Source organism: Salmo salar, unplaced genomic scaffold (genome assembly GCF_965601325.2).
Source record: "Salmo salar unplaced genomic scaffold, fSalSal1 ptg000257l, whole genome shotgun sequence".
NCBI lineage: Eukaryota > Metazoa > Chordata > Actinopteri > Salmoniformes > Salmonidae > Salmo > Salmo salar.
This window is the reverse complement of record NW_027675339.1, coordinates 593,763-619,320: the sequence shown is the minus strand read 5'-3', so window position 1 is coordinate 619,320 and position 25,558 is coordinate 593,763. Positions and strand designations below refer to the sequence as shown.

The 25,558-nt window shown below is 41.1% G+C and overlaps 1 long non-coding RNA gene across 1 annotated transcript in view; it reads right to left on the bottom strand.

The window, feature by feature from the left end:
* LOC145867298 (uncharacterized) overlaps positions 1 to 25,558 on the bottom strand; it is a 680,253-nt gene that overhangs the window by 565,663 nt on the left and 89,032 nt on the right. The window lies entirely within an intron of this gene.

Genomic DNA, 25,558 nt, shown 5'->3' with positions numbered 1-25,558 from the left:
AATTGTAGTATTATGTGACTTTCTTCCACTGGGAGATCTGGTCATTATCTGATGTATTCAATTCTGAGTTTGCATCCCAATATTACACTTTATATACGTCATAGAATACTGAATATAACAAAACTGTTAGACATAGAAACACCGAATTTTCTGCATTAAAAAAAATCGAATAATGTTTATAAATGATTAAATTATGAAAAATAAGAATATCACTCCACCCGTGAGGCCACTAGATAATTTGACTGCAGGACAGGGCTACTACCACATCCCAGTTGAAAGCACCTTCTGACATGCATCAGTGTGCGATCTCATTCTTATGGCCACTCGTTGGAGTGGAGTAGTTTGTTCATAGCCATCCTCCTTTTTGTCCGTGCAAAATTATTTTGCTATAGTATCGATTAAATGTAAAATGAGAGGCTTTCATTGACAAACAGAAAAAAAGCTGCAGTGCTTTGTAGCAAAGAGGTGAGCGTACAACGTACAGTATGTTGTCGTGTACTTATATTGCTGTAGATCTAGGGATTGATACTGGCTGAACAGTATCATGTACCTCATCAGTGTAATTAAAGCATATACAACAGCCATTGTTAATAGGAACTGTGTCAGGGCTAACGAGTTAGCAGATTGTCTCTCAGATGGTCTCATCGGTATCATTCATTCATGTTTCTGAAACAAGTGGGCGGGCTGGCATAACGCAATGACTGATGCAAGGACAGAGGGATGGATTGCCTGGCACTGTAATGCTGTTGATGTCTCTGAACTGTCATGCTCTTAGTGCCTGATGTTACATAAGACTGGTAACGTCATTGTGGCTCTATGTCACACTGTCACAACCACTGATTGTCCTTAGTGCTTGTGATTCCAGACTGGAACCTGTGTGTTGTGTTGGGTATCACACTACAGGACAGGACATGATGTACAGGTACGTGTACAGATAAAAACACCCATCTGCCAGCAGCCATTACATTACATTTAGCATTTCACGTGTGTGTGTGTGTGTGTGTGTGTGTGTGTGTGTGTGTGTGTGTGTGTGTGTGTGTGTGTGTGTGTGTCAAATCAAATGTTATTTGTTACATGCGCCAAATACAACAGTGAAATGCTTACTTACAAACTCTTTCCTAAAGATGTAGAGTTTTAGATAAAATGATAAAAAAAGCGAGAAATAAAACACACAAGCATGAAGCTATATACAAGGAGTACCAATACCATATCAATGTGCAGGGATACGTGGTAGTTGAGGTAAATATGTACATGTACAGGAGGCTGGGGCTCCCGAGTGGCACAGCGGTCTAAGGCACTGCATCTCAGTGCAAGAGGTGTCACTACAGTCCCTGGTTTGAATCCAGGCTGTATCACATCCGGCCGTGATTGAAAGTCCCATAGAGCGGCGCACAATTGGCCCGGTGTCGTCCGGGTTTGGCCGGGTAGGCTGTCATTGTGAATAAGAATTTGTTCTTAACTGACTTGCCTAGTTAAATAAAGGTTAAATAAATATACACTGCTCAAAAAAATAAAGGGAACACTTAAACAACACAATGTAACTCCAAGTCAATCACACTTCTGTGAAATCAAACTGTCCACTTAGGAAGCAACACTGATTGACAATACATTTCTTTCACATGCTGTTGTGCAAATGGAATAGACAACAGGTGGAAATTATAGGCAATTAGCAAGACACCCCCAATAAAGGAGTGGTTCTGCAGGTGGGGACCACAGACCACTTCTCAGTTCCTATGCTTCCTGGCTGATGTTTTGGTCACTTTTGAATGCTGCCGGTGCTTTCACTCTAGTGGTAGCATGAGACGGAGTCTACAACCCACACAAGTGGCTCAGGTAGTGCAGCTCATCCAGGATGGCACATCAATGTGAGCTGTGGCAAGAAGGTTTGCTGTGTCTGTCAGCGTAGTGTCCAGAGCATGGAGGCGCTACCAGGAGACAGGCCAGTACATCAGGAGATGTGGAGGAGGCCGTAGGAGGGCAACAACCCAGCAGCAGGACCGCTACCTCCGCCTTTGTGCAAGGAGGAGCAGGAGAAGCACTGCCAGAGCCCTGCAAAATGACCTCCAGCAGGCCACAAATGTGCGTGTGTCTGCTCAAACGGTCAGAAACAGACTCCATGAGGGTGGTATGAGGGCCCGACGTCCACAGGTGGGGGTTGTGCTTACAGCCCAACACCGTGCAGGACGTTTGGCATTTGCCAGAGAACACCAAGATTGGCAAATTCGCCACTGGCGCCCTGTGCTCTTTACAGATGAAAGCAGATTCACACTGAGAACGTGACAGACGTGAAAGAGTCTGGAGACGCCGTGGAGAACGTTCTGCTACCTGCAACATCCTCCAGCATGACCGGTTTGGTGGTGGGTCAGTCATGGTGTGGGGTGGCATTTCTTTGGGGGGCCGCACAGCCATCCATGTGCTCGCCAGAGGTAGCCTGACTGCCATTAGGTACCGAGATGAGATCCTCAGACCCCTTGTGAGACCATATGCTGGTGCGGTTGGCCCTGGGTTCCTCCTAATGCAAGACAATGCTAGACCTCATGTGGCTGGAGTGTGTCAGCAGTTCCTGCAAGAGGAAGGCATTGATGCTATGGACTGGCCCGCCCGTTCCCCAGACCTGAATCGAATTGGGCACATCTGGGACATCATGTCTCACTCCATCCACCAACGCCACGTTGCACCACAGACTGTCCAGGAGTTGGCGGATGCTTTAGTCCAGGTCTGGGAGGAGATCCCTCAGGAGACCATCCGCCACCTCATCAGGAGCATGCCCAGGCGTTGTAGGGAGGTCATACAGGCACGTGGAGGCCACACACACTACTGAGCCTCATTTTGACTTGTTTTAAGGACATTACATGAAAGTTGGATCAGCCTGTAGTGTGGTTTTCCACTTTAATTTTGAGTGTGACTCCAAATCCAGACCTCCATGGGTTGATAAATTGGATTTCCATTGATTATTTTTGTGTGATTCTGTTGTCAGCACATTCAACTATGTAAAGAAAAAAGTATTTAATGAGATTATTTCTTTCATTCAGATCTAGGATGTGTTGTTTAAGTGTTCCCTTTATTTTTTTGAGCAGTATATATATAAATATAATAATAAGAGTGAAAAGTAGCAGCAGTGCATATGCTGTGTGTGAGTCTGTGGTGGCGTGTGTGTGTGTGTATGTGACATCAGTATGCGTGAGTGTGTTATGTGTGTGTGTTGTGTGTGTGGATCGAGACATGTGTATGTGTATATAGCCAGTGCAGGTAGAGTCAGTACAGATAGTCTGAGAAGCTATTCAGCAGTCTAATTGCTTTCAAGATAGAAGCTATCTTGGAGCCTGTTGGTCTGAGACCCGTTGCTCCGGTAGCACAGAGAACAGTCCATGTGCTTAGGTGGCTGAAGTCTTTGGCAATTTCCTGGGCCTTCCTTAGACACCGCCTGGTATAAACGTCCAGGATGGCATGGAGTTCGGCCCCAGAGAAGTACTAGGCTGTCCGCACCACCCTCTGTAGAGCCTTGTGGTCAAGGGCGGTGCAGTTGCCATACCAGACGGCGAAGCAGCCAGTCAAGATGCTCTCATTGGTGCAGCTTTAGAACTTCTTGAGTATCTGAGGACCAAATCTCTCTGTGTGTGTGTGTGTGTGTGTGTGTGTGTGTGTGTGTGTGTGTGTGTGTGTGTCTGTGTGTGTCTGTGTGTGTGTGTGTGTGTGTGTGTGTGTGTGTGTGTGTGTGTGTGTGTGTGTCTGTGTGTGTGTGTGTCTGTGTGTGTGTGTGTGTGTGTGTGTGTGTGTGTGTGTGTGTGTGTGTGTGTGTGTGTGTGTGTGTGTGTGTGTGTGTGTGTGTGTTGTCGGTGTGTGTGTGTTGTCGGTGTGTGTGTGTGTGTGTAGTGTGTGTGTGTGTGTGTGTGTGTGTGTGTGTGTGTGTGTGTGTGTGTGTGTGTGTGTGTGTGTGTGTGTGTGTGTGTGTGTGTGTGTGTGTGTGTGTGTGTCGGTGTGTGTGTGTGTGTGTGTGTGTGTGTGTGTGTGTAGTGTGTGTGTGTGTGTGTGTGTGTGTGTGTGTGTGTGTGTGTGTGTGTGTGTGTGTGTGTGTGTGTGTGTGTGTGTGTGTGTGTGTGTGTATCCTGTGTGTGTGTGAGTGTGTGTGTGTAGTGTATAGTGTGTGTGTGTGTGTGTGTGTGTGTGTGTGTGTGTGTGTGTGTCTTCTTTGTTATTGTTTTTGTTTTGTTGTTGAAACAGAGGAGAGGAGACTCCGGCAGCGACGTCAGAAAATTGCAGTACATATTGTGCTGTTCTATCACGCATGCAATAATGTCAGAGGGAAAAACAGTGTTGGTTGTTTGCAGTAACTTCTTTGTTGTTGTAATCCCAAACGGATGTGGCAGTTTCACCAATTAAGGATTCCAGCTGTAGCCCTTTCCTGCAGTCAAATGACCTAGTGGCCTCAAAAAGGAGGATGGTTATGAACAAACCACTCCTACGAGTGGAGTACTTTTGTTTCAAAGTAGATTTGTTTGACTACCAAGAAACACTCTGTGTGACACTGATGTAGTCCTCTGCAGTAAAAGGTTTTTAAAGCAGGAGAAAGAGACGAGTTGGTGCACTGTTACCAGCCTTTACTCTTCAGCTGTATGGTTGCACTTTCACGTTGCTGTACTATGCATTACTGTACTATGCATCCTCTCTATTTTCGCTGCAGCACAAATCAGGATAGCTATGTCTGTCTATACAAAGGTCTTAGTCATGAATGTTTCAAGCTATTCACGTTGATTCAATCACTGCTATTCAATACGGAATCAACAAAGGTTTACACCACACACTGATTGCCAATCAGAGGATGGTGAACTGTCCCTTTGAACCAGGTGACTCAAATGCCTGAGTCATATGTGATCATATAACATTCAAAACCTCCTGAGATCAACAAGTTATCACATAGTCTTGAATGACAACTACAGGAATTTTGTAACTCTGGACGTCATTCATTTCTTTGATATTTTATTTTGAAAGAATATTTCAAATCCATTGCTCTGAGTCATAAGAGTTCATTGTATTTCAGTTGAATTAATTGTATTCACAAGTGCTGCTCCCATTGAGGAGCCTCTCTATCTATGTAAATAGTGTTGTGTATTTTTCCAGACCCTTAATAAAAAATTGTACTCTTCTGAATAGCAGGAGTCAGGCAAGTGGGCTGTGGACTTTCTTGACTTTTCTTGACGTCTTTTAGTTTGATTGACTCCACCAAGGGGCAAAGATATAATCCTGTCAACAGTTTAATTTATAGATTTGTTGCTTCAGAGTGCAATCATTTATGATGCTTACGCATTTGACCTTCACTGTCCTCAAACCTCTGTCAGACCACATACAAACAGACATCTGTTGTTAGATGTTCGTTACAAATATGAAATATTAAATCAGTGACTTTCTATATATTTCTGTGTTGGTATCAAAGCAGAGCACAGCTTGTGTGAGCAGACAAAGGTGCTCAGGCAGCAGTCTGGAGGACTGGCTGCTGGCTGCTTGTCAACAACTTTTCAATACATCTATTTATGACCTTAGTTTAACTGTTGTACCCCATCAGAATGCAAAATATAATCTTGTTTAACTCCATTGTTTGGAAACAATGTGAATGTAAACAAACACTGTATAGCCTCAAAACCTGGTTAAAACTATAACTTTGATACCGTGGAAGGTCAGTCCTTGCATTCATAACTCTGTCTATAATTTTGAAAGTGGTTTCATTTCTCCAGTGCCATCCTTCATCCCTTTACTAAAACGTTGTTATGGTTCAAACTGCACATTACCATTGGCTACATCAGAGTGCTTCTGAGACAGGATGGAATAATTCACAAATGACAAGAGGAGAATCTACATAGTAAAGCACTCGTAGCAAAAATATCAATAACACCACTCTCAGTACAGATGCTATGACTCTACCTGACAGCCATGTGGTTGAAAATACAGTACATTCTTACCAGAGTGCCGTACCTTTAAAGAGATAGGGTGTGCTGTGGGGGACCATATGTTGTGTTGTCTCTCTTGTTTTGATGTGTGTTTTGTCCTATATTTATATTGTTTTTATTTTTTATTTTTAATCCCAGGCCCACGTCTCTGCAGGAGGCCTTTTGCCTTTTGGTAGGCCGTCATTGTAAATAAGAATTTGCTCTCAACTGACTTACCTAGTTAAATAAAGGTTCAATTAAAAATAAATATGGTGAGAGGACACCAAGGGACTTTGCAGATCATAATGAGGTATGGGGTCATTAAGTGGGAGGGGGTGGGGAAAAGGGTGGGTGGGGTGCTGTGACTGACCGAGAAAATGGGCGGAGGGCATGGGAAGGCAATGGGAGCAGTGCTTCCCAGGTCTGACATTGTGATGTCAGCGTAGTAATCTACCGATCAGCTGCATTCCCCAGTTGTCTCTCATTGTGGGTCATATGACCATAGAATTATGAATTAGAATACTAGAATAGTTATTTAATAGGATCTCTATACATATTATTCAGCTGGAGTGGACCGACAAACTCATTAGCTAGCTACATCGCCTCATGAGAAACAAAAGTCATTTCGGAAAATTAGTCAAATTAACCGCATGGGTGAGCTTACTTTCATTCAGAGCATAATTTAGTTACATGGAGAGTTTTTCTCCTGGAATTTCTATTTTGCATCAGGCTATGTCACTACATGCTGATTAGCTTTTAAAAGAGGATAATAAACTGTCTTTTCTCTGGGTATTGTTTTGCTATCTTGTCTGTGTAATTCAAGGACAAGTTGACTGAGTGTGATCGTGGAGGGAAGACACTGTGCTGAAAATATACATATAAATAGCAACTGTCAGGCCCATTGACTGCACTGATACAGGTGGAGACTTGTATTATTCATTACATGAGCTTGAAGCCACAACAGACAGTGAAGTCATATGTTTGTCCCACTCCATTAACAGTCAGCACGCCATTTTAATTTAGCCTTCTGGATTTGTAGGTATGTGGACTCCATACCACACAAATGCATTATAAGACAAGACAAACATGGACATGCTAGGGGGAATGCTTTGACGTTGCCAGATTATCCAAATCGGAAAGAAGAATGACCTTGTTATATTGCTATGAGATTGAGTGTGTGCATTTATATGACGTTCATTTATATATTGTTAACAATTATGTGGTAAGTCATTAATAGTTCACCACCCCAGTATTACAATCTAGTGATTAAAGAAGTGTTTACCTGGCTAGGTGGATCTACCGTTGACTGCAAGCTGTTGTTATTTTATTGTGATAAGTTATTATGATTGGGTGAAGCAGCCATGAATGCTCAGTGCTTACACATGAAGTGCAGTGATAGTGGAGGGGGGAGTTGACTAGGATGGTGCCTCCCTGAAGGCTGCGGCAGGGCCGTGGCAGGATGTGACCCATGCCAGGGCCCCTAAGCGATATGCTGCTACCTCATCAACTGGAGCTGGGCTGACGGTCGCCAGCGTATGCTCTCTGCTCTACAAGGGCATGGACTCTGGCGGGGGGGATTAAGAGTGCACTGCCAGGGGTGGAAGAATGAGAGAGGAACAGAGTAGAGAGGGGGAGAAAGGAGAGAAAGGGGGAAGAGGAGAGAGCGAGTAGGGGAGGGAGAGAGTGCCCAAACAAGGAAGCCAGGGGAAAGAATACAAGCCACAGAGAGAGAGAGAGAGAGAGCTAGGTAAGGGTTAGTCACGTGTCAAACTCATTCCACAGAGGGCCAAGAGTCTGCAGGTTATCCCTCCACCCTTGTACTTGATAGATTAATTAAGGTCACTAATTAGTTAGGAACTCCCCTCACCTGGTTGTCTAGGTCTTTATTGAAAGGAAAAACCAAAAACCCGCAGACACTTGTGAATCGAATTTGACACCCCTAGGCTAGACGTTGTTGACTGTGGAGTTGTTGACTGTGGAGTTACTGGAAAAAGACTGACTGAGGGAGAAAAAAAGAGCTAGACAGTGCCTAATTTGTAAATCAGGAGTTGCCGGAACAAGTGAGCACGAGAGGGGGGTGACCTGCATTGCATGCATATCATCACATTTGCGTAGTGGCATAGAGCAGTAAGTAGAGGCATTTACAGAAGTTGCCCACATGGGGAAAAAAGGTTTGTGGCCTAGGGTCCAGAAAATGTTTGGCCTTTTTATAAACGCATTTAATGCAATTCTACGTCATTTTACGATTGGAGATTTTGGCACGATCTTTTTTTAATGCTGCGTTCAAAACAACTGGGAACTCGGAGCTGGGCAATCTACGACTTCAGACTTCAGTGCGTTCAAGACAACTGCGAAATTGGGGAAATAACGAGCTCAGACTGGAAAAATTTGTTTTGGATGGTCATCCAATTTGAAATTCCACATGGGGAACTCTGGCCTCTTCTAGATCTCCGACTTTCCGACCTGACGATCACTGACATCATGATTCGGCTTATTTGTTTTCGAGTTCCAAGTTGTCTTGAAAGCACAAAATGATCGAAATGACAGGCAATTTAGACACGGACAAACTGAGAATCTGAGATCAATGAAAACGACATTGAATCCATCAATAGCCTAGGCCTATTTAATTTATTTCTCAACAGACAGCAGTAACCATAACTTTGTCAAATGTATTTCAACCCTTTGCGCGGCTCTATAAGGACATTATGAATTGCAATGCTGGAGAGATGAGAGTTGCAGGCTCATGTCTATCGGAGTAGAGAGCGGGAGAGAGAGATAATAGAAAGTGAATCTCATTGTAGTGAGAGATGGGGGGGGGGGATTAAAGAAGAGGCAACTCCAAAGAACTTTGATCACGTTTATTAGAATCTTTACATTGCAAAAAGTGACAATTATTTTTCATGCCAGAAGAGGTACCGGATCCGGACAAAACGAAACTGTTCCAAGACGGAGAGGTGCCAGATCCTGTTCCAGTAGGATCCGGCTAAAATTAAGCACTGGAGAGAGGGCAAGTGCTGAGCGATTAACCGAAATTTCGTATTTTTTTCTCCGGTTATTCAACAACTAATTGACCGATGTGGGTTCAATGACTTGAATTCCATTTAGTTCGTTATTTCTGTGATCCCAACGCGCCGTTTCTCCAGAGAGAAATCAAATCATTCACGAGAGAAATCAAGTCAAGAACTATGTGGGACACTGGGCTGAAGGGAGTTGTAGTTTTCATTAACCAAATATTCAACCTAGTTCAGCGCAGAAATGTCGTAATTAACTACATTAACCACGTTTTTATCAACAGTTTTTAATTTGTTCGTTCGACATGGTGGGATATTTTTGTCTGTAAAATTAATTATGCGAGAAATGGCGGTGGAAACGCCTTTATGCTCAAATCTTTATGTCATTTCCATCATATCGAAGTAAACTTGTCACGCGATGATATTGAGTGTGGCCCTCCCACTACTACTCAGGAAACCATGCAGTTTCTTAGGCAACAGATTAAGTATATTATGATGAATTTCACAGTGTTGAAAGTGCACGGTGATGAGCTTGGTGCTCCTTTCCAATAAATATCGAGGGTCTTATTCTGGTGACACGATGCTCAACTGCCCTTTTGACAAATACAAATATCTTATCCAAAATAATTGAATCATGTGTACTAGCCAGTGGCAACCCGTCATTCAGGGCAGGTGAGGCAGATGTCTTTCTTGCTATCCACAAAAACATTGTGCCATCTGGTTTGCTTAATATAAGTATTTTGAAATTATTTTTACTTTAGCAATTCCATTTATTTTAAGTATATTTAAAACCAAATACTTTTAGACTTTTATTCCTGAGTGGCGCAGCGGTCTAAGGCACTGCATCTCAGTGCAAGAGGTGTCACTTCAGTCCCTGGTTTGAATCCAGGCTGTATCACATCCGGCCGTGATTGAGAGTCCCATAGGGTGGCGCACAATTGGCCCAGCGTCGTCCGGTTTTGACCAGGGTAGGCCGTCATTGTAAATAATAAATATTTGTTCTTAACTGACTTTCCTAGTTAAATTAAAATAAAAATCTAATTACTGAAGTCGTATTTTACTGGGTGACTTCCACTACTACTTGAGTCATTTTCTATTAAGGTATCTTTACTTTTACTCAACTATGACTATTGAGTACATTTTGCACCTCTGCAAGCTGGCTGTTCTTTCCAGCTCGGACAGAGAGAAACTTTTACGCCTGCTACTTTAGGTTAGATACACACAGACCGCATAAACCACATAGGAGATGTACACAACACAACAATGAGAGAGGGATAGAGACAGTTTGTGAAAGTATGCCTTAACTCAGCCTGGTCTCATAGACTAGATGTAACATAGTAAATGTAAATCCGGGACCTCCAAATTAGTATGATGTGTTATGTTTGGTATGGTTACATAAGACAGAAGGTTAATTATGGCAAAAACAAAAGTTGGGTGGTTGGTCGGGGTGGTTGGGTCTAGCAACCCAAAGGTTGTGTATTTGAATGTCATCATGTACAACTTTAACATTTTTGCTAATTAGCAACTACTTTTTAGCTACTTTGCAACTACTTGGCATGTTAGCTAAAAAATCCCCTAACCTTATCCCTTTAACCAAACTCCTAACCTCAACCCTAACCTTAACCCTAACAATAACCCCTAACCCTATCCTCTAGCTTAGCTAACGTTAGCCACCTAGTTAAGGTTAGTGTTAGCCACCTAGCTAACGTTAGCCACCTAGTTAAGGTTAGTGTTAGCCACCTAGCTAACGTTAGCCACCTAGTTAAGGTTAGTGTTAGCCACCTAGCTAACGTTAGCCACAACAAATTTGAAGTTTTGCAAATTCATAACATATTGCATTATTTGCAATTCATAACAAATTGCAATTAGCAACATATCATACGAATTGTAATTCGTAACATCATACTACATTGATCAAAAATATAAACTCAACATGTAAAGTGTTGGTCCCATGTTTCATGAGCTGAAATAAAATATCCCAGAAATGTTCCATACGCACAAAAAGCTTATTTCTCTCACATTTTGTTTACATCCTTGTTAGTGAGCATTTCTCTTTTGCTAAGATAATCCATCCACCTGACAGGTGTGGCATATCAAGAAGCTGAATAAACAGCATGATCATTACACAGGTGCACCTTGTGCTGGGGGACAATAAAGGGCCACTCTAAAATGTGCAGTTTTGTCACACAACACAATGCCACAGATGTCTCAAGTTTTGAGGGACCGTGCAATTGGCATGCTGACTGCAAGAATGTCCACCAAAGCTGTTGCCAGATAATTTAATGTTAATTTCTCTACCAGAAGCCACCTCCAACGTTGCTTTAAAGAATTTGGCAGTACGACCAACCGGCCTCTCAACCGCAGACCACGTGTATGGCGTTGTGTGGGCGAGAGGTTTGCTGATGTCAACGTGTGAACATAGTGCCCCATGGTGGCGGTGGGGTTATGGTATGGGTAGGCATAAAATACAGACAACAAAAAAATGGCAATTTGAATGCACATAAATACCGTGACGAGATTCTGAGGCCCATAATGAGGCCAATATTGTTTTACGTATCTGTGACCAACAGACCAACATATCTGTGTTCCCAGTCATGTGAAATCCATAGATTAGGGTCTAATGAATTCATTTAAATTGACTGATTTCCTTATATGAACTGTAACTCAGTAAAATCTTTGAAATTGTTGCACATTGCATTTATATTTTTGTTCAGTATAATTGAAGTGTCCCAGATTTCGTTTACTAAGTTACATCTACCCCCCAGTCCAGGTTGGTTATCTACTTTGAAGAGCTAGTCAAATAATTTTGTCAGACAGCTCTGCAACATACTTAGGCAGGCTTGCCTAGCTGAATAGGATGACTAAAGACAGTACAGTACAGGGTGCGCAGAGATAACTTTGTCTGGCTAGCTGCTACTGCCTGAGCAGAGATGAGATGATGACTTTAAGGAATTAAAAATAATAAAGCCATCAAATAAAACTAAGTAATATACACAACTGAAATATTGTATTATTTCATAGCAATTTCCTATTTTTCTATTGATGTCAACCCAATGTGGACCTGACAGAAATAATTGAATGTGAATGTTCACTGTTGTTGGCTTTAGAATTTCAATTAAAAAGCTCTAAAATCATTTGAATGTCATTATTTCATAATGCATTTAATTTTGAAAAAAATTATCGTAAACAAAATAAAAAAACATAATTATTTTTTTATAATCGAACCCAAAACCGAATCGAGCTCAAAAAACACTTATCGCTCAGCACTAGTTCCATGTAGAACCCTCTGTGGAAATGGTTCTACATGGAACCTCAAAGTTTCTATCAGGAACCAAAAGTGTTCTACTTGGAACCAAAAAAGGTTAGTCAAATGGTTCTCTTATGGGGACAGATAGCACCTTTTTTATGAGTGTAGAGAGCGCACAAGACATAGGGCATATAAGTCGCTTGGAGTGGTGAGAGACAGAAGGGGGAGGGAAAGTGTGGGGGAAAGAGACTGGGAGAGAGAAGCTGCTCTGTGTGGACTGTAGCTTGCAGCTGTAATTGTGGAAGAGCGAGAAAGCGTGCTCATGTGAGAGAGACTCAGAGACTACTAGAGAGAGAGAGAGAGAAAGCAAAAGAGGTTGAGAGAGAGTGAGAGAGAGACAGACAGATAGCGAAGGCTGAAACACAGAGAGTGAAGTAAATAAAGAATGCAAGAAAGACAGTACAGTGACGCAGTGCTTCTCTGTCTACTGTAGGTGTACGAATTCTGTGGAGGCAGCGTGATACAAGGACTATACATTTCCTGTCTCCTATCAGCCGGATTTACTCCGAAAAGGGCATCAATGACCATTGGACCATATACTTCTCCACAATATTGCAGGCACTAAAGGTGGACTTTTAACAAGTGCAGTGACAATGCAGGTGAGATTCTCTTGATAGTTTATATACTGTACATGTGTTCAACTGCATGTTGTACTGAAATTATAGTGTTTGGTTTGCTAGACTTGAAGTAAGCCTTTTTATTGAAATGAATCACTTGTGGTGCATGGCATTTCTATCTGTTTATAATCGGGAAAACTGAATATCTACTAGATGCCGAGTTATGTATATTTCATACGCTTGCAGACTGTATGTTATGTTTGCGGTAAAAAAATATTCAACAGCTTCTGTCTGAAGCCAGATGATGTGTCGACAGAGGCTGTGTTGTTTAGTTTAATTGTGGTAATGAGCTGTTACTATGCATTTACTTATAATCTGAGATATATTTGATATGGCTTCCAGGTAAAAAACAAAAAACAAAGATGTGCTTTGGAAAGTGAACTTTTATGATTGAGTGTAGAGAACAATGACGTTCTGTGTCTCTGTATCGCTCTTCTCATACCGTACACACAGATACAGTCACACTCACAATATGTGTTGCTTTGTTCACTAAGTCCTGTGCTGCTGGCTCTCCCTAGCTGCAGACAGCAGGACAGTTGATGGAGTGACGTGCTCTGGGTGGGGTGCCTGTTCATTAGATGAGTGTGATTGAGACCACAGTATATTGACAGGGAGTAGAACGATGAGACTACTGTACATGGTTAACAAACACAACAAAGATCAACAGAGCAAGCGAGGAGTCACCTATAGATCTACGGATAGCTGGATTCAGGAATAAAGCGCCTTTCACAGTGCTCTTCACACATCCTGTAACAGCAAAATAAAATGGATTCATAGAGAAAGTAAGAGGTAGATGAGAGAAGGTGTGGAAAGAGAAGGCTGGGAAGAGATATGCAGTATGGGGGAGTCGTCATAGATTGAGTGGACTTTGGAGAAGGGTAGAAAAGAGATAAGGAGGCGAGGGAGTGTGAGAGAGATGGAGTCACTGCTGTGTTCTAGTACAGCTAGGCCATGACAGTAAAGACAGCCCTGGCTTGGGGGGACATCGAGTAGAGATGGCCAGTCCATTATTCCTGCTCCAGGGTGGGAGCCCTGACCTAGCCCCTAATCCAACAGCCTTCCCTACGCCTCGCCTCTCACCCAAGGAGATCGCCACGGCTCTCCTCACACAAACAAACACACATCCACTGCATGCATGACAAACACAAGCTTCATGAGCCCCGTGGTCAGTCAGCCCTCCTTACCCAGCTAGCTACCACTGCTCCTCAAACGTTCACCACACACTTCTGCCTACCACTTAGGCATTTTACTTTGCACAGACACCTCTATATCCATTTTAATTTGTATCAAGGGCATTTGTTAGTCTATTGTTATACTGCTTCTCTTTTGTCATTTGCATTGGTTTGTGAGATTTGTTTTGTTGTAAAACTAAAAGATTGTGCGGATGAAGTCATGTCTTGCTGTGAGGATCAGTTGTGTAGTTGTTGTGACAGTGTCCCCCACAGCCTCAGGCATTGCTATGGGCACACAGGGGACATTTCCGCCTGTCATCTCCACTTTAGTTACAACCAAAGACGTTTAACAAGGGTACAGATCTTGTACCTCCCGAAGCTTAAAAGATAAATCTGTATGCCATCAAACAAAATGCTTTTTTTCTTTTGTTCAGCATTTTGATTTCAGGTCTTAGTCGTTCTTAATCCTCATATAATTGAGATGGAATGCACAGTGTAAGGCTCAGTTTAATTTATAATAATAGCTGTAATCAGATTTTCTATATCCCCACAGTTTTGAATTGGTCCACCCAGGGATCTTACCAGCTATAAATCTCAGTTATGTGCAGTGGTGGAAAAAAGTACTGAATTGTCATCCTTGAGTAAAAGTAAAAATACCTTTAATAGAAAATTACTCAAGTAAAAGGGAAAGTAAAAGTCTAAAAGTATTTGGTTTTAAATATCAAAAGTAAATGTAATTGTTAAAATATACTTAAGTATTAAAAGTACAAGTATAAATCATTTCACATTCCTTATAGAGTGGAGTTGGTATCGCAGTTGAGAAAATACTTTCAGACAAAAAGCTAAAAAGCGACTGCCCCTAAAAACCAACGACTCCCTTTGAAAACGGGCGATGTGGCATCAGAAACATTTATTATAGTGTTAAAATGTACTACAAAGTGTAGCTAAATAGAATAACTTTGGTCATACCCACTCAGCACGTGACGTCCATGGACGTCGAATTATGGTCGATATCAGGTCTGTCTGTTGTGGCCGCTATTTCACCCCAAATTGGTTTATACATGTATAACTATGTAAATGTCTCTCGGACCAGGTGACTTCTATCAATATACACTCTAAAAAGTAAAGGTTCCTGGAGTATCCTGTAGGGGTTCTTCAAATTGGAACTGTGGGGGAACCCCTAAAAGTTATTTGAAGAACCTTTTGTGGGAACCTCTAAGTTCTTTGAAGAACCCCTTATCATGGTTCCTCAAAGAACCTTTTGGGGTTCATTTTTTAAACTCCCTGTCCACCCTCCCTCCATTATAAAAACACATTTTAATATTAATAATAACAATATTGACAGTATTGATTTAAATAATTCATTTTTTATTTAGTGCCACCACAAATATGAATTAATATTTACAAAACAATTTACCAAACAAAACAAATTACAATATTGCAACAATAATAATGATGTACAATAAAAACAACATTAAAAATGATTCACAGGTCAACTAACAACATTGTAGACTTGATGCTAAATACACATTTTTCAACTTTAGTGTGTATATCATATCCACTTAGTTATGTTAGGAAGTTTTCCATCTTTATGACCGGCCCTGGTAACTTCAGCCCAACTTATCTTATCCCCAGAACACAGTAACTTAACAACATAAGTGTTTTACTGACATTTTGGGGAAATTTAAGGGAAAATAAAAATCCAGCCGTAGCAGAGCCCCAAGTCCCATGGGGACGTCCTCGAGGGCCTGGATGTTCTCCCCATCAAAGGCCAGCGGGATTTCACTCTCATGGTGAAATGGATTTCCACCGATGTGCAGTAAAGGAGTGAAGAGCGGTGAAATCTGTGTCAACAAAAGTAAGAAAAGATTAATACACAAACAATTAACAAAGAACATAACAAATGTTCAGCTGTAGTTTTATATCAGCATGAACACCTATGTTTATGAAGAAACAGATGATTGGTGCATAGGCATACCTTGTCACGGACATAAAGGCCACTCGGGTCCTCATTGAAGAGGTAGGGCAAGAGCAGAATCGCTGCTGTGGTCTCCAGTCCTAGTAAAGTAAAGCAATGATCTTACTACACTTGATAATTTTATTACAAAATACATTAGAGAAAGGGAAGGAATAAGAGCAAATCCCTCTTCTGTATTGTCCTTCAGGGACTGTCAAAATAGCAGGATGATGTCCTCACCCCTGCCTCGCCTCTCTACCTCTGATAGTCCTTGAATTATCTTTTTGTCTATATCCATTCCATGGACTTGATTCATTTCTGAGATGATCTGAAAAGATCATTTGCACACATTTGTACGCAAATAGATTTCAGTTTGTATTGACTGCTATGTAGGTTAAATGTACACTTCAAATGCAGCTGTCCTACAACATATCTGTACCTTCTTCTTGATCCCAATTGCATTGTGTCCATGTTCTGTCCTATAAGAATTTCAAAGGAAGAGAAAATGTGTCAAAGAATAGTCTTACAAGCATTAATATATATATATCTATATATATATACTTTGTAATTTGTAAGTCGCTCTGGATAAGAGCGTCTGCTAAATTACGTAAATGTAAATGTACTACATCAATTTTTAAAGATAAATGGCATCGACATACAATTGCATGTAAAATAGAAGAACATATTGGAGAAAGCACTAGCCAATACAGTACTGCCATACAGTAACAGTACTGCCATACAGCCCTAATATCACATTTCAAGATATCTTTGTACACAAATTGTTCAATATTTTATCAGGCTGACTTGAAAGATTATACGCAACATTTTGCTGCGTGGCAATACTGTGTTTGGATTCTGAAGGGCATTTATACAAAAGAGGTAGTCTAGACACTTTATTAATACCATTATGCATTTGAATCCCATCTACAGCTACCATCTAAGATATTAATTTCCCTCCACAAGGGGGCGGACATGTAACGTTTCCAAAATGGGATAGTATTGTCCATGTAACGTTTCCAAAATGGGATAGTATTGTACATGTAACGTTTCCAAAATGGGATAGTATTGTACATGTAACGTTTCCAAAATGGGATAGTATTGTTCATGTAATGTTTCAAAATGGGATAGTATTGCACATGTAACATTTCCAAAATGGGATAGTATTGCACATGTAACATTTCCAAAATGGGATAGTATTGTACATGTAACGTTATGCCCCCTTGTGAGTTAATAGTATTGCATGCTGTAGCAGGCTATATAAAGAGGAAGACCTCCATTGACGATTCAGTTCGTTGTAACATCTCGTCTGGACAGGTCACCGTCCTTAGTTAGTTAGTTAACAAAGCTAACGTTAGCTAGTTCATTATCACAAAAGTGAGAACTGCTCTTGATTGGAAACTTACGTTAATGAGTGTAAAGCCATGTTGGCTTTATAGAAACGATATAGAATATATGGGAAAGAATATAGTTGAGGAAATAATCCAAACCTAGTTGTGCCTAGTTAGGACATAACGTTAGCTAGCTAGCTAACGATACTGTACTGTAGCTCATACAACGCCGACGGTCAAACCCGGCTTTCTAATATTTACGTTCATTAACTATCGTAACGTTATGGAAGATATTCACAGAAAACCATCATTGTCTTCGTTATTCATTATTAGTATGTTATATTATTATAATAAATTATTTCGAGACATATTCAGAGCCAAACATCAACACAACTTAACCTTTTTAACTGTTGTCGCATCCAAACTTGTCACCATCGTTTTCAGTTGTAATTGCGAAGTTCCCGGAAGAAGTCCAGCAACAACGGAGGTTCCTCGATGAACCCACCTTCTAACAAGTTCTTTGAAGAACCTTTTGGGGCTGTTTTTCATTGACCAAGAACCCTACGGTTCTTAGGGGATCTGAGAACAACTCCAGTTGAACCCTTCATTTTTAGAGTGTAGTCGGCTCTATTTACTCTCAGATTCAAACATGATGATTAGTATCAACGATCAAGTCAGCTGCTGCTGCTCCAATACAGTATGAGGTGAGAAGGTGAACTGATGTTGAACTGGGCAGTCAGCTGCTGCTGCTCCAATACAGTATGAGGTGAGACGGTGAACTGATGTTGAACTGGGCAGTCAGCTGCTGCTGCTCCAATACAGTACGAGGTGAGACGGTGAACTGATGTTGAACTGGGCAGTCAGCTGCTGCTGCTCCAATACAGTACGAGGTGAGACGGTGAACTGATGTTGAACTGGGCAGTCAGCTGCTGCTGCTCCAATACAGTATGAGGTGAGACGGTGAACTGATGTTGAACTGGGCAGTCAGCTGCTGCTGCTCCAATACAGTATGAGGTGAGACGGTGAGCTGGGCAGTCAGCTGCTGCTGCTCCAATACAGTATGAGGTGAGACGGTGAACTGATGTTGAACTGGGCAGTCAGCTGCTGCTGCTCCAATACAGTATGAGGTGAGACGGTGAACTGATTTTGAACTGGGCAGTCAGCTGCTGCTGCTCCAATACAGTGTGAGGTGAGACGGTGAACTGATGTTGAACTGGGCAGTCAGCTGCTGCTGCTCCAACACAGTATGAGGTGAGACGGTGAACTGATGTTGAATCATAATGATTAAGTTAATTAAAATGAATTAGTGAAACTATTAAAAAATAGTATTTGTCATATTAAATATATTACTCTATTGTTATCATATAGAAACATCATGGAATATTATACATCATATTAAATATATTACTCTATTGTTATCATATAGAAACATGATGGAATATTATACATCATATTAAATATATTACTCTATTGTTATCATATAGAAACATCATGGAATATTATACATCATATTAAATATATTACGCTATTGTTATCATATAGAAACATCATGGAATATTATACATCATATTAAATATATTACTCTATTGTTATCATATAGAAACATCATGGAATATTATACATCATATTAAATATATTACTCTATTGTTATCATATAGAAACATCATGGAATATTATACATCATATTAAATATATTACTCTATTGTTATCATATAGAAACATCATGGAATATTATACATCATATTAAATATATTACTCTATTGTTATCATATAGAAACATCATCATCCTTGGGACATCCCTACCCTAAACCCTAACCTTAACCCCTACCTTAACCATTTTAAATGTCAACTTCAACGGGCTAGGGACGTCCCAAGGATGTATCTCTACCTGAAAATACATGATCTAAGTGATTGATAGTTGGTATTCAGCAGTCATAAAGCCTCATTTACTTTAATGAACTACTAAAATAGTGATTTTGTCAGACAGCATAGACAGCAGTTCTACACTTTATTGACTGACTGATCCATTCATCCTTCCATCGCTCCTCAGCCTTCCTCTCCTCTGAAGACCCAGTGAGGGTGGAGCTCAGTCAGAGAGCTGTTGAGGGACTGGTTAGGAAGAACACTTCTACAGCCAGAGAGGTGAGAGGTCACACATGGTTTAGATGGTAAATATTTATGTCCCCTTAGCGGTTCATCACGTCAGCTAAAGGGAATATGTTCCATCTATGTTTATTTACATTAGTGCAAATTGTTCACTGATATTGGTGTAATTTCTCACCCCTTTTGGCTGTATGAAAGTTCATTTCCCCTCAGACACACACATTTGTTCTTTGTTATTACCCGAGCCACTGCCTGTTCAGCCTGCTATCATCCAGAAGGCGAGGTCAGTACAGGTGCATCAAAGCTGGGACTGAAAGACTGAAAAACAGCTTCTATCTCAAGGCCATCAGACTGTTAAACAGCTTCTATCTCCAGGCCATCAGAGTGTTAAACAGCTTCTATCTACAGGCCATCAGACTGTTAAACAGCTTCTATCTCCAGACCATCAGACTGTTAAACAGCTTCTATCTCCAGGCCATCAGAGTGTTAAACAGCTTCTATCTACAGGCCATCAGACTGTTAAACAGCTTCTATCTCCAGACCATCAGACTGTTAAACAGCTTCTATCTCCAGGCCATCAGACTGTTAAACAGCTTCTATCTCCAGGCCATCAGACTGTTAAACAGCTTCTATCTCCAGGCCATCAGACTGGTAAACAGCTTCTATCTCCAGACCATCAGACTGTTAAACAGCTTCTATCTCCAGACCATCAGACTGTTAAACAGCTTCTATCTCCAGACCATCAGACTGTTAAACAGCTTCTATCTCCAGGCCATCAGACTGTTAAACAGCTTCTATCTCCAGGCCATCAGACTGTTAAACAGCTTCTATCTCCAGGCCATCAGACTGTTAAACAGCTTCTATCTCCAGACCATCAGACTGTTAAACAGCTTCTATCTCCAGGCCATCAGACTGTTAAACAGCTTCTATCTCCAGGCCATCAGACTGTTAAACAGCTTCTATCTCCAGACCATCAGACTGTTAAACAGCTTCTATCTCCAGGCCATCAGACTGTTAAACAGCTTCTATCTCCAGACCATCAGACTGATAAACAGCTTCTATCTCCAGGCCATCAGACTGATAAACAGCTTCTATCTCCAGACCATCAGACTGATAAACAGCTTCTATCTCCAGGCCATCAGACTGGTAAACAGCTTCTATCTCCAGACCATCAGACTGATAAACAGCTTCTATCTCCAGGCCGTCAGACTGTTAAACAGCTTCTATCTCCAGGCCATCAGACTGGTAAACAGCTTCTATCTCCAGGCCATCAGACTGTTATTCAGCTTCTATCTCAAGGCCATCAGACTGTTAAACAGCTTCTATCTCCAGGCCATCAGACTGTTAAACAGCTTCTATCTCCAGGCCATCAGACTGTTAAACAGCTTCTATCTCCAGACCATCAGACAGCTTCTATCTCCAGGCCATCAGACTGATAAACAGCTTCTATCTCCAGGCCATCAGACTGTTAAACAGCTTCTATCTCCAGGCCATCAGACTGTTAAACAGCTTCTATCTCCAGGCCGTCAGACTGTTAAACAGCTTCTATCTCCAGGCCATCAGACTGTTAAACAGCTTCTATCTCCAGGCCATCAGACTGTTAAACAGCTTCTATCTCCAGGCCATCAGACTGTTAAACAGCTTCTCTCTCCAGACCATCAGACTGATAAACAGCTTCTATCTCCAGGCCATCAGACTGTTAAACAGCTTCTATCTCCAGACCATCAGACTGTTAAACAGCTTCTATCTCCAGACCATCAGACTGATAAACAGCTTATATCTCCAGGCCGTCAGACTGTTAAACAGCCTCTATCTCCAGACCATCAGACTGATAAACAGCTTCTATCTCCAGACCATCAGACTGATAAACAGCTTCTATCTCCAGGCCGTCAGACTGTTAAACAGCTTCTATCTCCAGACCATCAGACAGCTTCTCTCTCCAGACCATCAGACAGCTTCTATCTCCAGACCATCAGACTGATAAACAGCTTCTATCTCCAGACCATCAGACTGATAAACAGCTTCTATCTCCAGGCCGTCAGACTGTTAAACAGCTTCTATCTCCAGACCATCAGACAGCTTCTATCTCCAGACCATCAGACTGAAAAACAGCTTCTATCTCCAGGCCATCAGACTGTTAAACAGCTTCTATCTCCAGACCATCAGACAGCTTCTATCTCCAGACCATCAGACTGAAAAACAGCTTCTATCTCCAGGCCATCAGACTGTTAAACAGCTTCTATCTCCAGGCCATCAGACTGATAAACAGCTTCTATCTCCAGGCCATCAGACTGGTAAACAGCTTCTATCTCCAGACCATCAGACTGTTAAACAGCTTCTATCTCAAGGCCATCAGACTGTTAAACAGCTTCTATCTCCAGGCCATCAGACTGTTAAACAGCTTCTATCTCCAGGCCATCAGACTGTTAAACAGCTTCTATCTCCAGGCCATCAGACTGTTAAACAGCTTCTATCTCCAGGCCATCAGACTGTTAAACAGCTTCTATCTCCAGACCATCAGACTGATAAACAGCTTCTATCTCCAGACCATCAGACTGATAAACAGCTTCTATCTCCAGACCATCAGACTGTTAAACAGCTTCTATCTCCAGACCATCAGACTGTTAAACAGGCATCATGAAATCATTGGCCCTTTAATAATGTTTGCATATCATTTCTCATCTCATATGTATAAACTGTATCTCAGTCTATGCTGCTCTGACATTGTTTATCCATATATTTATATATTCCTAATTCCATTCCTTACCTTAGATGTGTGTATTAGGTATTTGTTGTGAAATTGTTAGATATTAATTGTTAGATATTGCTGCACTGTGGGAACTAGAAGGACAAGCATCAATGTATGTGACCAACAACATTTGATTTATTACGAAGGTAATTTGTGTCAAATTTACTTTTCCCCTCATTCACCCCACCTCTTTACATTGCTTATGCATATTCAGTGGCCTGACTGCGTCCAGACTATGTCAAAGGCCCATCCTGGTAGATCTGAACCTAATGCAGCTTGGAGTGATCAGATGACAGAAGTCACATTTAGGTGCCAGGTGTAACTGAGGCTGTAGATGCTCCATATCCATTACTTTGAGTGTTGTATATAATATGACTAAATGTGTTTCTGTGTTGCAGGGGCTGTCAATAAATGGAACAGCAAGGCCACAGAACATGACATAAGCAGAGCTGTGGGAGACCACCTCAAGCCCCTGGTAGAGCCGGGGGTGGTGTTTACCACTCCACCACGCCTTCAGCAGGCTGGAAAAGTGGGATTGATACAGTTTTTCATACTAAGGTGGACCAAGAGTTTGTTGATTGGTCAGTCATTGGGTTAATTTGTTTTACAATATGTTCAAATCAAAACAAGCTTTATTTATACAGCACATGTCAGACATGGATGCAACACAATGGCTTCACAGGAAAAAACTATGAAAATAATCAGAAATATTTAGTACACAAATATGAGGATAAAAAACAATAATAACAACTGAAAGACTAATGAGCATTGTAAGGAAATGCCATTGATTAAAATATTAACAATATGATGCTATATCCAACCCAAAATATAACTTGTTTTTAGGAGGGGCTCTGAAAGACACTATGGGGGTGTCCACTGGAAGTTGACTAGTAACAACAACTGGGACCTAAAAGACACCCACCATGAGACCCAATAAATCTGCCCAAGAAGAGACAAACAAAAGAAAACCCACACCAAACTTAAAGACAGGAAGCAAACCAAAAAGGTGGAGCAACTAAAGGTGTTGACTCTCCACATGTATCAAGACAACTGGAGCACTGGGCCAGACACTCTTAAATAGAACCTGGACCAGCTCAGGTGAAACACCTTCCCACTAACGAGATGGACAAGCCAGCACAGGTGTAACACATACTGACTAACCAGGCGACACCAATATGTACCCAAGACACATCTCAGTTGAATGCATTCAGTTGTACAATCAATCAATCAATCAATCAATCAAATGTATTTATGAAGCCCTTCTTACATCAGCTGATATCTCAAAGTGCTGTACAGAAACCCAGCCTAAAACCCCAAACAGCAAGCAATGCAGGTGTAGAAGCACGGTGGCTAGGAAAAACTCCCTAGAAAGACCAGAAACTAGAGAGGAACCTAGAGAGGAACCAGGCTATGAGGGGTGGCCAGTCCTCTTCTGGCTGTGCCGGGTGGAGATTATAACACAACATGGCCAACATGTTCAAATGTTCATAGGTGATCAGCAGGGTCAAATTATAATAATCACAGTGGTTGTCGAGGGTGCAACAGGTCAGCACCTCAGGAGTAAATGTCAGTTGGCTTTTCATAGCCGATCATTCAGAGTATCTCTACAACTTCCATTTCACTTAATCATCTACAATGCTTCACCTTCTACAATATAAACATGGTGTCTACTGGCTGTCAACAATTAAAAACAAGAAAAAACACGTATTTCTAAATAATAATATACAATCAACAAATAAAAACAAGAAAACAAAATATTTATTATTTATTACACGTACAATTTTTTTAATCCTTTTTCTTTCTATAGAATCCTACAATTCTAGCTTCTAGAACACTCGTCTTCCTAAAACTCACTAGCTTCTAGAACTCTCGTCTTCCTAAAACTCACTAGCTTCTAGAACTCTCGTCTTCCTAAAACTCACTAGCTTCTAGAACTCTCGTCTTCCTAAAACCCACTAGCTTCTAGAACTCTCGTCTTCCTAAAACTCACTAGCTTCTAGAACTCTCGTCTTCCTAAAACTCACTAGCTTCTAGAACTCTCGTCTTCCTAAAACTCACTAGCTTCTAGAACTCTCGTCTTCCTAAAACTCACTAGCTTCTAGAACTCTCGTCTTCCTAAAACTCACTAGCTTCTAGAACTCTCGTCTTCCTAAAACCCACTAGCTTCTAGAACTCTCGTCTTCCTAAAACTCACTAGCTTCTAGAACTCTCGTCTTCCTAAAACTCACTAGCTTCTAGAACTCTCGTCTTCCTAAAACCCACTAGCTTCTAGAACTCTTGTCTTCCTAAAACTCACTAGCTTCTAGAACTCTCGTCTTCCTAAAACCCACTAGCTTCTAGAACACTCGTCTTCCTAAAACTCACTAGCTTCTAGAACTCTCGTCTTCCTAAAACTCACTAGCTTCTAGAACTCTCGTCCCCTTGGAACGAGCCCAAACAAAACTCATCTCCAATACGGAAAAACGTGCAGTCAAAATAAATTGGGATCCATGGCAACGCAATGGCTAAACACAAAACATTTTTGACTGCCCAGCCTTGAGACAATCAGCTACCAAGTTGCCCTTAAAACGGACATGTCTGATTTCAAGAGGAAACTCCTGCAATATCCATAGTAACTTTCCACCTCACTGCGGAGCTTCTCTCTCTTTTCAGGGTTCACTAGATAGGCATGTTGTTGGATCGGGGCCCAGTCCCCAATGTCATGCTCTAGTACATTTGGGTTGGCACATCTGAGAATGAACACAGATATTCTAAAATGACATTATAAAATGATCCCTGATATTACGTCAATATAATTGTACCCAAAAATTGTCAGTTGGTTGCATAAATCATTGATTACTAAATGCTACATTAATTGTAAATATGAAATATCAAACCAAATGTACACCCCTTTGTTAATATGTATTGGCAATAATTAACTTAATGGTGAGGCATAAAATAATAAAACATGTATCTTTTGTCAGGCTGAATGTTTGAAATATGAGGTGATTTGAGTCCTGCTTCTTCAGTAGTGGAATAAAGACAATTAGCACTTGGATGTTGTCAATAAATGCTGGAGTGATGTAGGATTGTTAATACAATTGATTATAGACCAATTTATTATACTGCGTCCATGTGTATAGGCTGCAAGTACGTTGAATTTAAGTTGTTTTCAAGTCAATGAAAAAACGACATCTTCTCAACTTTCACTTTCAACTAAAACTGAATGTGTATTGGATGTTGGGCATAGTCTTATTTTCAATATCTTTTCAATTACATTTTGCTAGGTGGGATATTTTCCATGCATGGAAAGGGGTTGGAGGCAAAGGACAAATAAATAAGTGCTACCAAACATAACAAGCATTTCACAAACACTACAGTGTATAAATAAGACGCATTAAATAAAACCACAAT